Source organism: Saccostrea cucullata, unplaced genomic scaffold, assembly GCF_032062105.1.
Source record: "Saccostrea cucullata isolate Sc308-1 unplaced genomic scaffold, CSIRO_AGI_Scuc_v1 ctg1483, whole genome shotgun sequence".
Lineage (NCBI taxonomy): Eukaryota > Metazoa > Mollusca > Bivalvia > Ostreida > Ostreidae > Saccostrea > Saccostrea cuccullata.
This window is the reverse complement of record NW_026932763.1, coordinates 253,782-265,755: the sequence shown is the minus strand read 5'-3', so window position 1 is coordinate 265,755 and position 11,974 is coordinate 253,782. Positions and strand designations below refer to the sequence as shown.

At 31.4% G+C, this 11,974-nt stretch overlaps 3 long non-coding RNA genes across 4 annotated transcripts; 2 read left to right on the top strand and 1 right to left on the bottom strand.

The window, feature by feature from the left end:
* The first annotated feature begins 431 nt into the window (after positions 1-431).
* On the top strand, positions 432-2,609 carry LOC134236048 (uncharacterized). The gene is made up of 2 exons (XR_009985525.1): positions 432-513; positions 2,351-2,609. It is a non-coding gene; the product is annotated as an uncharacterized LOC134236048 (long non-coding RNA).
* Positions 2,610-4,252: 1,643 nt separating this feature from the next.
* On the bottom strand, positions 4,253-6,371 carry LOC134236050 (uncharacterized). 2 transcript variants are annotated; one of them, XR_009985527.1, is made up of 5 exons: positions 6,266-6,371; positions 5,972-6,112; positions 5,412-5,546; positions 4,795-5,200; positions 4,253-4,472 (listed from the first exon to the last, which is right to left on the bottom strand). It is a non-coding gene; the product is annotated as an uncharacterized LOC134236050 (long non-coding RNA). The 2 variants fall into 2 exon arrangements; XR_009985526.1 differs by having other exon boundaries at positions 6,257-6,357.
* A 3,368-nt stretch (positions 6,372-9,739) lies between these two features.
* Positions 9,740-11,182, top strand: LOC134236052 (uncharacterized). The gene is made up of 3 exons (XR_009985529.1): positions 9,740-9,885; positions 10,815-10,887; positions 11,110-11,182. It is a non-coding gene; the product is annotated as an uncharacterized LOC134236052 (long non-coding RNA).
* The last annotated feature ends 792 nt before the right edge of the window (positions 11,183-11,974 follow it).

Genomic DNA, 11,974 nt, shown 5'->3' with positions numbered 1-11,974 from the left:
TTATAGATAGTTACATATTTTCACAGGTACGTCGATTTAACCTTACTGATCGAGAAATCCCTGTATGAATTTCATGACCTTTAAATATTATTTTAAGAATAAGAATGGTGTTATTGTAATACGATGTAGATAAGGTCATTTTACATTGAACAGTCATTAAAGTACGTGTAGATAAAATAATCTTTATATCGATGTGTACTATAGACATTGTTGGAAATCTGAACGTATTTTCCTTATCTGAGAAAAGGACTCGCGATTTTTTCATTCTTTTTAATTAGATACATGTATGAAGTCTAATAAAAATGTACTTTTGCTTATCTTACCTGAAAATATGCCACATATTCCTCATTTTGTTAAATTATAGAAACTGTTATAAAAAATACTTTAAGGGAAACATTTAATTCTTAATTTTGATTTTTTTTTTGTTAAGGAATCTGATTTTACACTTGTTTAGTTGTCCCTTGTCAATTACTGTAAAGGAACCATATAAGTTTGCAATGCCTTTCACAATAAGTAAGTATAGATTCTTTACCACAACTTATCTTACTGCCACTTTGATTCATTCATTCATGGGTTCTTAGAGAATCATGATAACCTTAACGAAAGATCTGAGCAGTATATCACGTTTGTTGATATGTGACATTATTTCTTCAATATTTGCATTTTTCTTCATTATACGTCATTTTCTCACATATTTTCCCATTTATCCCTTTAATAGAGCTCATGTGATATCGTTTTCATATCAACATTATGTATTCCGACGCCGAGTGACGTAATGTAAATAATCAAATACATGTGCATGATGGAGAGAATGACTTAACTTGTCAAATTTCACTTTATTTGATATATTTTAACAAATTTTTATTCATGAATTAAAAAAATAATAAATGCTGAAACATTTTTTTTTTATTTTTGAACAAACTATTCCATACAACGTAATATGATTTTATTACGTTATTTAGTCCGAGGTAACGAAAGGAGACAAATTACACATTTAAAGTGAACAAAAATATGTGATAAAAAGAATCTCCGATGATTTGTGGTTTGATAGGATTTTTATCCAACTCGTTGTATGTTTTCTATCCCCTCGACAAGGCTCGGGAATAGAAAATTCACAACTCGTCGGATAAAAAATCATATCAATCCACAAACCGTGGGAGATCCTATAAATATTTATTATACTTTCTTGTTTAATACTGAAATCTGATTGGTTTAGATGCAGTTAACAATCTGTTCTATTACCCTCAGCCTTAGCAACACACGTGACAACGGGTAACAGAACGGTGATGCCACATGTTGGGAAATTATGCGCGTACGGTTCACCGTAGAATTCTCAAAACGTCAGTTGCGCGTTTGAAAGAACCGGAATAAACTTGACGTCAATAAAAGCTTGCGTCCGATGTAGCTTACTTGAAAACAACAAACGACAGACGAAACATGCTTGCGAGTGCAGAAATAACGAAAGTTTAGATGATAAAGAACTCGTAGAGTATCAAATAAACAATAAAGAGTTCAGTAAATCTTTTTCGAAGTAGCGGGGAGTTTGAAAGCTTTCTAAACCTGAAAGAAAAGGCGATCGACGATTTGTTGTATTGCTGACATTTTAAATCTAGAAGACATTCAGTATAATAAAATAAATGGTGTCTGTTTTGGATGGTAACAGTTGAAATTGACACCCCTCGGAAAACCATTGTCAACCTACTCTGACGCTTCGGTTGACAGTTGTTTTCCTTTGGGTGTCAATTTCAACGATTACCCTCCAAAACAGGCACCGTTTCTGTAATGTTCATACGTTATCGATACAATGTTCTTGAATCCAGAAACAACTGTTTCATGAAATGAGAATGCCGATTTGATAGAAAATTGTAAGTTGTAAGTACATGTTCTCTACGGAATACACATTTTATGCAGATTGCATATTATTTCATATAATTTTTCAATGCTGCATTATACATGTACATGTATCAGGATCTTGATATAGAAAAACAGTATCTATTCATTAGTTTATTACAATGATAAGTGCATATATTTTGTTTGTCTTATTTTTATGTCCTCCTACGGGGGGTAAGTAGCCTTTACCTTATCATTCTGCCTGTATATTGGTTTTTCAACAAAATCTGTCCAAAAATATTGATTTGGTAGATTTATGACTCACATACTTCACATATTTTTTTTTCTTAAAAATTAATTTATAAACTTTGACCTTTATCTCTGACGAATATTTCTGAATCATTAAACCTAAATCTAAATTGCCAGTGCTAAGGTTGTCATGTTTTCATGTTTCAAAAAGTGTACTATTGATATAACATTTTTTTTAAATGTTAAGGAATAATTATATTTTTATTCATAGAGGGTTTTGAAGTTCCTGTAAGCGTTCCAAAGCTAGACACGCCAGGACCGTCAAGACCACGTTTTGGACATTCAGGAAGTGGTCCGGTTAAAGCCCCGTTACGACCACCACCACCACCACCACCTACCGGCAATTGTGAACATAAATAAATATGTCAAGAAAAAAACTATAATTTGTATACAGCAATACTTGAGGATGAAAACGTTTATCATTTACTTTCTCAAACATCTGAAATAAATCTTTTGGAAGAAATCTGAAATATCGCACTTAACGTATTTTTTTTTCTATTTAAACAAATAATATAAAACATTTCATATTTAAAAAAAAAAATCTGCAAGTTATTTGTTGTTCATATAACAATTTTACATATATGTGAATTTGTTTAATATAACAAATTATCTGAGTGTATTTTATTTCTCCCTCCATATCTTCCTTTTGATATCAAATATTTCAAATGAATTGCTAGGAAAAGAAATAAAATGACTGACTGTGTGTTATTTATGGCACATTCTAGAATGTGTCACTCATATACAAACATCACTATATATCGATGAAGGGAGAGTTCGCTTCGTGATCAGGAGGCTCGGATTCTATTCTCGTTCGCTGCGCAGCATCAAACCTAAGACGTAAGCATAGGTATATTTAGTCACTGAACATTCCTTTGCAAAGGGCTCGACATTAGAAGTGAAAGTCACCGGACCATTCGGATATGACCTTAAAATTGTAAGTTCAGTGTCATGGTAGGGGGTTGCACGAGAAAGAACCCCGAATGCTCAATGTCACTGAGTACCGAGAATAGATCTAATTTGAAGCTAATCACCGGCACACGGTGACTTCTCTAGATGCGTAAAAAAATTCTCCAATGTGATGTTACACTATACATATATTACATGGCTTCGAGGGCAGCATACCATAATATATGCCTCAAGTTGATAGGAAAGTCCTGGAGTGTTATGTCGCCCGATGCCGAAGGCAGAGGGCGACATGACACTCCAGGGCTTTTCTGTCACCGAAGGTAAAATATTCTGGTATTGCTGCCCGAGAATAAAGCTATGTATAACATTTTTAAACATTGAACCAAAATCGGTATTCCGACATCGAACACACTTATTGAACACTATGTACACATGTACGTTGAGTATGATTCCGAAATATCCTGTCCTGTTTCATGGCAGAATGTTTTCAATATGTTGACACTTTTGATGGTAACCTTTGTTACAAATTTCAAGATTGTTCTCCTCAATTTAATTATCTAATTCTTCTGAATTCAAATGAACAAATCGCAGATGTTGTCTCGACTTTTTAATTTTCGCGGAACTGTTTACGTTTGCTTAGCAACTGCCTCTGAGAATTTCGAACCCGACGTATTTGATATGCAGAATGATCGAAGCGAGGGAACATAACTGTGTGCGGGAAGGCAACATAACTGTTTCCGGTGGAACATAACTGTATCCGGCGTAATTCGGCAGTTTTTCAGTTATAAAAGTATAATATTTGTGATATAATGGGAAAACTTCTTCAAAAATGTTATATAAAATATTATTAATCGATGAAGAGCTTTAAATTTTGATCTTTACTGGACACTCAGTGCCACCAAGCATTGAATAATTTTTAACTGTGCTGATATATTTTATTGCATAACTATTTTTTTAATTTTAATTGATTATATTAACACATTTTAAATTAAATTATCAATGTGTATTTTTCTCCCTCATTAAAATAAACCAGTTCAATTTGCAAGTAATTAATAAAATAGCAGAATACCATTCTTCACCTTTCTCCACCTTTATTTTTTTTTTCACCCTACAATTGATGTTTCAACAAATTTATTTTCACATTATGTCACGCTGCAAAATGTAAGACATTCATGTCTCTTGATTTAAAATACAATTTAAAAATGCATTGGTCTTAATGTAATTCAACTATTATATCGATTTGAGAAGATATTTATCTCAAGTCTTCATATTGGGATTGCTTTATTACTTCACCAAGCGCCTGATATCTGTTACCGTCATCTTCGTCCGTTTTGAAAGGAATTGTGTAAAGTTCCAACTTTACTGACTTTCTTTTATCACCCACCCCACTTAGCTTCTGTTTCTCCTTCTTTTGTCTGACTCTCCTTCTACAGTTATGATAAAAAAATGAATATGAATTCAAAAATTAAAAAAAAAATCCTCATATACATTTGAATTATAAAACCTTGATTGTAATGATTGCCACCTTTCTTTTGCCATTATTAAATGCATTAATAATATATGGCATATTGACTTGACGTAGTTTTTAAAGATAGACACCAAATAACCCTTAATATTTATCCCAAACAGTTTTATAAATTCTGAATTAAAGCTTAAGGATATTACCTTACGTAAAATATCTTGAAAATAAAAAAGAACAATATCTGTTTACTATTTGAAATGAACTTTGATTAAAAAAAGAAGACGAACCTATTGAAAGCAATGTAGGTACAAACCACCAAAAATACAACTATGCAGACTCCTATGACTGCAAACACGCCATAGAACCATGACGGAGGATCCATGTCAGCCTTTCTTTCTGCCATTGTATCGAGAGAGAGAGAAAAAAATAGTTCGCGATTTTCAATTATATTACCTTAGAATAACCACATAAATAAGGAGCATTGAAGGCATGTATTTGGAGTGAAACAATTCACCCAAGCTGACCCATACAAATAAAAGAAAGGATATTGTCCTTGCAAACATTTCAATCCTTGCCATCCACCAATACATCCATCCTTACAATATCCAGTCACGTGGTGACAGTCACGTGATGTCTTGCAATATAAACTGCATCTTTCTTCGCAATCAGCTCCATAATAGCCTTTATAACACACTATTGTAAATGACAGAATATAAGAAAAGAAATACGTTAAATAGTTTCGTCATCTAATAGACAAATTTAAGCTTTTCCTTGTTTTAGGGACCAAAAAAAGCAAATACATATTGAGAGTTTGCACAATTATTTGTTTCTTGAATCTATGTGTTATTTATTTATTTATTTGAAGAAGGGGGGAGGATCAAACAGAAAAAAAACCCAGGGTTACCCTGATTGCATAATGTCCCTTGATACCCTTCAATATACGGCCCTGTGCAGGAACCATTTACATGATGGCAAAGAGAGTCCTGACAAAACCCACAGGCAAAACTGCAGTTTTGACCATATCTGTTTTCTGTGCATGCTTATTGCATGCGATAGAAAAAGAAAACAATATCAATTAAAACATAGATACATAGAAGTTTAAATTACTTTTGAAGTAAAGAAAAGTTCTTGCAATTTTTTATACTGTAAATTCCTTATTTTTCGCGAGAACTTATTATCGCGAGAAAGCTATTTTACGTCAAACCGTGAGAATAATTATTCGCGATTCGATGATTCATCAAGAGAAATTTAATGGATTTCAGCACCTTTAAATATAAAAGGAGAATTTTTATTTCGAGGTTGATGCTTCTCGCGAAATTAGGCAGTAATTACTTCCTCGCGTAAAATTAGGAATCTAGAAAACTTTTATTTTCAAGCATTGTTTAAGAAACTTAATGGGGAAAGAAGTAGAAATGGCAATCATATTAAACTGGAAAAGATAGTTGATCCTCTCAATCTTTGTACCTTGTTCACATTGAGGTCCTTCCCACCCTGGATGATATCCACCCTCACATTCACCTGTTGTTCTGTCACATTGATATGGCACGCCACAGTTTTTATTACAGTTCTGCTCACAATTATTTCCAAATGTACCAACAGAACAACCTATCAATATATGTTGTGTATTTATGCTATACATATATTTGTACAGATTATCATTCACCTACGTCGTACAGCAATCATGTTTAATGTATTGAAATGTTGAAATACAGATAAAAAATGTTTCTGGAGAATCACAAAAGAAATTACTAGTTTTACAGAGCTCTCCCGTAAATCCAGCGTCGCAGCCTTCAGTACACGAACCATTGATGTGATTACATTGTTTATACCCCTGACACGCTCCACATTTCTCTCCACAGTCATGTCCATATCTTTTACCGTTACACTCTAACAAATAAATAAGAATTACAAGCTTTCGGTGATAAAAGATACTGTACAGATTAGAGACCAAGCGCTGCTGCATTCGGATAACTATACCTATTAAAATCTTAAAGTACACACACATGAACACAAGTTCATTCACTACATTAAAGTCCTTTTACCTTGAAAACATTTCATTCCTTGCCATCCACCAATACATCCTTCCTTACAATCACCCATTACGTGGTGACAGTCATGTGATGTTTTGTTAAAGAGACTGCAATTTCCTTTCACGATTCTTTCCATAAAAGCCTTTATTACACACTATTGTAAAAGAAGGGGGGAAACGTGAAGAAAAAAAATACAGGAAATAATTGATATCTTGAATCCTATCGACCTTCCACTGACAACAAATTGCCTCATTGCTCAATTATCAATTATCCAAACAAACAGAGCATATTTAACAGAAAAACATGTTTTTACACTTTTACACAACTTAGAATTGGTTACATCATCCAAACAAGCTGAAGAAATACGGTCTTTCGATGCCTGGACTCTTCGTTGTTTACATCCCTAAATTCTTCGAGAAGGTATAATGCCCTGATATTATAATGCCTTGATTGACCTGATTGCATATATTTACTGAAATAAAAAGTTTTTATGTGCATAAACACTATTATTTTTATTGAAAATTGTGAATATTATCATTTTCTCAAACAATCATCAAGAAAATGCCAAATAAAATATTTTTATTTAATTTTATTTGACAGAGAAAATTGACAGGGGTATAATGTCCTGATTTTAGGGTATAATGACCTGATGACCTGATAAAATGAAAACCTATAATAAAAGCAAGTTTTCATAATATTTCTTTCATTTTTCAAATTAATTTATTTTCAGTAAGATAAATAAAGGTTTAACAAAAGGAATTTTCAAAAATATCGATTTTTAATTGCTCAAATGCGCTTTTAAAGTTAATAAGGGGTATAATGTCCTGATTTTTGAATGCCCTGATTTTTGCTAATGACCTGATTTCAATACCTATTGTCTATACGCATTCATTAAAGTTGATGAAAATATGAAGAATTCCCTAATAATTTGATGTTCATTAATATATTCTTTTATTTCAGTCTTCATTCCACTTGCAGACACTTGTTTCTGTAATAAATTTTTGATCCATAGTATAATAATACCATGGACCAAAGATTAATTCTAGAAACTGTCAAACAAGTGTCTCTGCTTAATTTATATTGATATTTTTAAGTTGTCACAAAATGTATAATACACAATATCATGCATTTTTTTGTAGAACTCATTGTCATGCATTTTTGTTATGCTAAGGTTTTTTGGACACAATAAAAATCTTTGAAGTAACTTTGATAGCTTTGGAAAAATTAATGAACTTCTTTTTAATGAACAAAATTTATGAGAGACTGCATGGTAGGCAAATGTCAATTTCCAATTATGTGATATCTATGTACTACTTAAAAAAAATATTATTATTATTTACTTTTTTGTAAAATTGATAGGGATGCAAACTTCTTCGAAAAAAATTGAACATGTACCGGTACATGTATATGATCATATCCCAATATTCATCTGCAATATTCTATGGCAAATCGATCAATTAAAAAAAACAGTTTTGATATTCATAAATTTCTTGTTTTTATTATGTCTGATAGTGTCAAAGAGGGACATAGAGGCCATACATATCCTCTTTACTACCTGGGGGTATATCCCATTTATAGCTTCTGTAATTATCACCTGTGTATTCCGGTGAACCGTGTATTCCCAGTCAACCATGTTCTGCTGACCTCATACTTCACAAACACACGTCATAGACTCGTAACTCTCTTATTTATCCTTTAAATTTTATATTAAAGACAAATTTATTCAATAATTAATAAAACTTTTGAATTTATATACTTTTGATGAATATTTTGAATATGTCTAATAACTACAAGTATAGAAACAAAATTATTGGTTCGATCAAAAATCAAAATATCATTATTTAAAATTTAAAGTATTATGAAGCGTTGATTAATCAAAATATCAGGGCATTTCAAAATTAAATTTGTTTTTTCTTGAATTGTTGCGGATATTTAGGTATTATTTAAATTACATGTAAAAATTTTGTTTAAGAAACATAGGTGTTGGAACGGGGAGGGGGGTTGGGGGTTGGGTTGGTAACGATAGAAATATAATAAAGGAATTGAACATTAGGGCGTGAGGTCTACAAAATGCTTTGAATGAATTTGAAAGCTACTGCTCAGAGTGGAAATTACAAGTAAATATTGAGAAAACCAAAATATTAATTTTTTCAAATGGTCCTTTGAACAAAAGAGTATTTTACTATAATAACAAAAGTCTAGAAACTGTCAAAGAATTTAAATATCTTGGTATCATTTTTTCAAGATCTGGCTCCTTTTTAAAAGCCAAGAAGCATCTCTGTGACCAAGCCCAAAAAGCAATGTACGGTGTTATCAGAAAAATAAGACAATTTAACCTCCCTGTAGTATGTCAACTTGATTTATTTGATAAAATGGTTTTACGAGTGTTACTTTATGGTTGTGAAATCTGGGGTTTTGAAAACCTAGATATTATTGAACGTGTACATTTAAAATTTCTGAAACATATTCTGTATTTAAAATCTAGTACCCCGAATTATATGGTTTATGGTGAAACAGGACGTCTCCCACTATCTGTAATTATATATTCAAGAATAGTTTCATACTGGTGTAAGTTACTGAATAGCACAGATAAGAAAATTCCATGTGTATTAAATCAATATTTAATTGCTAATTCACAATATGAAATTGGTAAAAACCCTTGGATTGACTGTGTTCATTGCATTTTTGATTCATGTGGACTATCTCATATTTGGAACGAACAGTTTTATTATCATCCTAATCAAGACTGGGTTACTTCTGTTGTTAAACAAAGATTGCAAGATCAATTTATACAAAAATGATATTCTGATATTAATAGTTCTTCTAAAGGTATTTTGTGTAAGACTTTTAAAACAAATTTTGAGTATCGCAGTACAGTTAAGGCAACACATGAAAAAATATGGTAATGAGGTCATAATGTAGTCTGACTTCATGACAGATGCTCCGACCTGATTGATCCATATAAAGAAATAGTGCTCAAAATAACTATTTACCGATATTTGCCAGACTTTGAAATAAACGGCAATATTTATATGTTTAAATGGAAAATACTTAGTGATTTTCTCGTATTTGAAATAGCATGTTTTTAAATAATTCTCTTTTTAATGTGTTGTTTGTCTGCATTCGGCTTCAGCCAAGCGCTTGCACTCGCTTGACATCAGCTGAGATTTGCAGTGGATTTTAAATGCAATAACCACACAATCTTTAAAGAAAATTGGGATAAAATAGGAGACCAGGCATTGCTTCTCCCTTTTACGAGAATATGAGGACATTATTTCGGAAAATGTCGGAAAACTAAGACGATTTGCACCAGCTCCGTAGATCCATCACTGTAATATTCCAGGCCAGGTATGTATGCGCATATGTAGGTACATGTATAGATCTACAATATGTATACATGCTTTTATCAACATCAAAGAAAAACCCCGAGTATGTGCATGTTCATTTAGATGTATTATTTATTACAGTCAGTGAAAAATTGTAATACATTGCCTTGTGTGTACCCCCTCCCTATACTAAGTTGCACATTTTTAGAATTATTAAAATTTAACTGCACTAAATATGTACTGAGTTCTTGTCAATTAGCTCATCTTCTTTGAGACAATATATGTAGTAATGTAGGTCATCAATAACACAAATTTAAACTAAACTAAATGAGATGTTTTCATTGTTTCAGTCAATGATTCACTAGTGACTAGGCTTAAACAAGTAATCATGTCTTTTGACATACAAACATACTACACAATTTCAAAAAAATTATCAGTATCATTATGTTGAAAACAGAGAACCTCAACTGGTTGTAATTTTGTATAATTTCTGAATTAATTAGAAAATATTCATTTTTTTGTTTAGATTACATGTACAATAAAAATATTTGTATAGTACTTTTATCATTGTAGCTGTCCAGAGTTTCAGACTTAAAGAATGAATAAATAAGAAATGTATCATTTCTCCACGGGGTATGTATACTTCTAAAGCATTTCACATTTTTAAAGCATGCATGTGCTATATAATTTTGTTTTTTTTTTTCATTTTGGTAAAGGTGAAACTCAGAATTTTGTTTAGAAAATATTCTATCAATAACTGTTGTAAATGTCAGAGGTTTCACTTTCCCAGAAAAGTTTTGTAACACAGTTTTTTGCCATTTATATGAATAATATAAATTCACTACAGTATACAATGTAGCATAATTTTTTTGTCAGATGTAATGCCATTTTAATTTACAATGTGTATTTAGTAATCTCATAGCATATAACTGCATACATATTGTGTTGTAGGCCTAGCTATTCCCAAATGTTGGACTAATGGATTCATTCAAGCAGCAAGTTAATCCATCATTTAAGGAAAATGGTATGCTCAGTATTAGCTATAAACCATACAATATTCCTAAACATGCTGGCAAGATTATTGAATTGTTTTGATAATAATTGAAAACTAACAGAAGAATTGAAAACATGTACATGTGCATATGCATTCTATGATAATTAAATGTTTCAATGCATTTTTTGTTTCACTTTTTTAAACACAAATTACTTTCAATAATGGTATTTCCTGATTTTCTTATATTTTCAGAATTCATTTTATCCACAAGAACATGAAGTGATGGAAATGATTTGCACCTGCCCAACATTCCTACAGTCTGTCATTGGATTTGTAACTCTTCAAGATAACAAATAGCTATTTTAACTAGAGTGTCTTGCTAAAAAATAAAACTGTTAAACATAAAATGTATCGAATTCCGTGAGTTTTTATAGAAAATGTTGCCTTAACTGTACTGCGATGAAAATTATTTAAGTATTTTACCACTAAAATTCAGAAAAATATTTGTCAAATTCCGTACTACTAATCACCGTCTACCAGTTGAGCTGGGAAGATGGACTGGTATACCATTAAATGAAAGATTATGTACACACTGTGATGCAAAACATGTTGCGGATGAATTTCATTTTATACTTGAATGTAATGCACTGTCAAAAATCAGGAAAAAGTATATTAATGAGTACTACTTAACTAGACCTAATATTTTTTTGTACATTTTCTCAACTGATGACAAAAGAAGATGCAATGTCACTTAAAAAACTTTGTATGTTTATATCAAAAATATACGATTTAGTCTGTCCTCCATAATTTGTTCCCCTTATTCATTTCATTATTACATGTATCAATATATTTTTTTCTATTTTTTTTTCATTTTCTTTTTCCATTTTTCTCCCATCTCATTTTCTGATTTTGTATATCATATACTTATACCTCTGACCTGATTATATATATATATACATGTATACATGTTGTAAATATTTATCTTTGTCCTCATGTACCATGTATTTAATATGGTGTTGAGTGAATAAATGAACTTGAACTTGAACTTGAACTTGAGGTTAAACAACCCGCCCCCACCCCACCCCTTCCCGAATTTTTGATTTAGGACAATTTACTA